Below are 2,356 nucleotides of genomic sequence, written 5' to 3'. Positions count from 1 at the left end.
CTGAACTTGTATTTGGAAATAACTGAAAACGCGTCACGGACAAACACCGAACTTGGCCTCCAAGTGACTATTTTTATTGATCGAAGTAGCTACAAGTATAAAATTTTCTGATGGTGCAAGCTACTTAAACAAAATAATGTTTGAATATCTCTATTATTTCAATTTGAATAAGCTAATTCCATGTTTTTTTAATCTTTAATAAAAATTAGATGCAAGGAAATTAAATATTACATCATCAAATAGTAGCTCACCAAAAATATGATGTTGTAGCAGCAGCTACAAACTCTAAAACACACCACAGGGTGTTGAGGGGTTCCAGTTGAACTGATTTATTTGAACCTCGTGCGCGCCCTTTAATAGCAGCGTGAGCTCCGCCCCATGTGTGCGGTGACGTCGTCAAGTTGTCCAACATATGCACTGTGACCTGAGCCACAAGGCACTGAGATACCCCCGACGGTGTCATCGTCCCGCGGCTGCCTCGCTGGTTTGGCAATACAAACGGGAGCTGGTTCACCCCAGAGATGTGCGGCGCCACACAACGCCCCCCCCCCCCCAAACTGGCTTGTGCGTCTCGCCGCTTAGGCGGCCGACCCCATTGTTTGGGTTGGGCCGTTAGCCCTGGTTAAGGCCCAAGTGTGCTGCCTTGAGTTTATCGACCGTAAACAGCTCCTCCCTGCCCCCAATGTCCAAGGTAAATGTCTTGCCTGAGCATTTCAGGATTTTATAGGGACCCTCGTAAGGGTGTTGCAGGGGTTCAGGGTGTGGGCCTCACTGGAGGAAAACAAAGTCTGTTGTAGCCAGCTCCATGGGGGTGCAAGTCGGGCAGCTGCCGTGTTGAGTCGGTGGCGGGGGCGCAAGTGAGATGAGCTTGTCCTGCAAGTCTGGCAGGAGAGTCTGGTTCTCGGTCCCGGAGCGCATGCTTGGGCCGAAGAACTCCACGGGCAGCAACAATGGTGCGCAGTAGATCAGCTCTGTGGACGATACCTGTAGGTCTTCCTTCGCAGCTGTTCTGATGCCGAGCAGGACCCAGGGCAATTTGCCTGTCCAGTTGGGGCCAGTGAGCCACACCATGAGAGTCAACTTGAGGTGCCAGTGGAAGTGCTCCACGAGCCCGTTGGCCTTTTATGTCAACCAACAAGCTGTGTGCCTGGAGGAAGTCGGCTCCCAGAAGCGCCGTACCTACTGTGGCCATCAATGGCAATTGGGTGGGTCATTTCCTTGAAACGAGCAGGACTGATGTCTCCGACTGGAGTCCTGTATAAGAGAAACGTATCAGGTGTAAAAAGGTACCAGTCCAGAGATACATCGAGCGAAAAAGTTGAAAGGCCAATACGAGATGCTGAAACTGAGAGACCTGATGATGTTCCAGAGGCAGTTACCAGCACTCCTGATGAAGTGACTAGAGCGCCAGAAACACCCGAAGCCGTGGCGAGCAGTATTTCCGACACCAAGAGTGAACAACCGAGAAGCGACGACAATATCGCAGGCAGGCCGAAACGAAACCGGAAAGTGCCCAAACGATACGAAGACTTTGTGCCATAGTTTTAATAAGAACTTTGGGACAGTATATCATAAAGTGCATGTATGAGTGCAGGAAGTAAACTTTATGTAGTTGAGTTATAGTATTACCATTAGTTACGATGTTTGTAGGTTTCCGAGGGATATTGGTAAGTGAAGGTAAAGTTTATTTCTGATTAAAGGAGGGATGTCATGATAATGAATATGTATGAGATGTACCGGAAGTCACGTGGTATGAGAGAGAGATAAGAACACAAACAGGAGAACAAAGGAAGCTGGAGAATAAAGACCCTGATAAAACTTGTGTTTAATGTTTTATTAACTTCACATTTCGGGCCACAAATGTGACAACATCAACTTCCACATTTGACAACTTGACAATTATTTCCTCATTTCAAACTGCTAATTCCTATTATTATAGATGAGGAAATTGAGAAAGAAGATGCCTCCTCCCTAATTGTAGCTTGTGGTGTAAAAAATTCAGCAAATGTAGTTGTCAACTGATATTAACTGTCAATACTGACTCTTAGGATTTCAACCATTTTTGCTTAAATTCTACAGGCTAACGGAACCCAGCTATATATATATATTTCTTTCCAGATTCACACGTGTCAAACTAGAAAATCAAATTAACAGACCATTGCTGAAAATTACCGGGAAGCTGAGAATTCAAGAACGTTACGAATGTGTAATAAATGACTGCAAACAAGTTCAAGCTCTAGCTCTCCTCCATTTTCTGTCTCCTTTCTTCCAACTCTGCATTCACAGACGCTCTCTCCTCTTCTCCTTCCTCCTCCCCCATGATCCTCCTATTTATGTCCATTGCAGTGAACTGGGA

The sequence above is a fragment of the Narcine bancroftii genome, chromosome 9, assembly GCF_036971445.1.
Source record: "Narcine bancroftii isolate sNarBan1 chromosome 9, sNarBan1.hap1, whole genome shotgun sequence".
Classification (NCBI taxonomy): domain Eukaryota; kingdom Metazoa; phylum Chordata; class Chondrichthyes; order Torpediniformes; family Narcinidae; genus Narcine; species Narcine bancroftii.
This window is presented reverse-complemented; position numbering follows the sequence as displayed.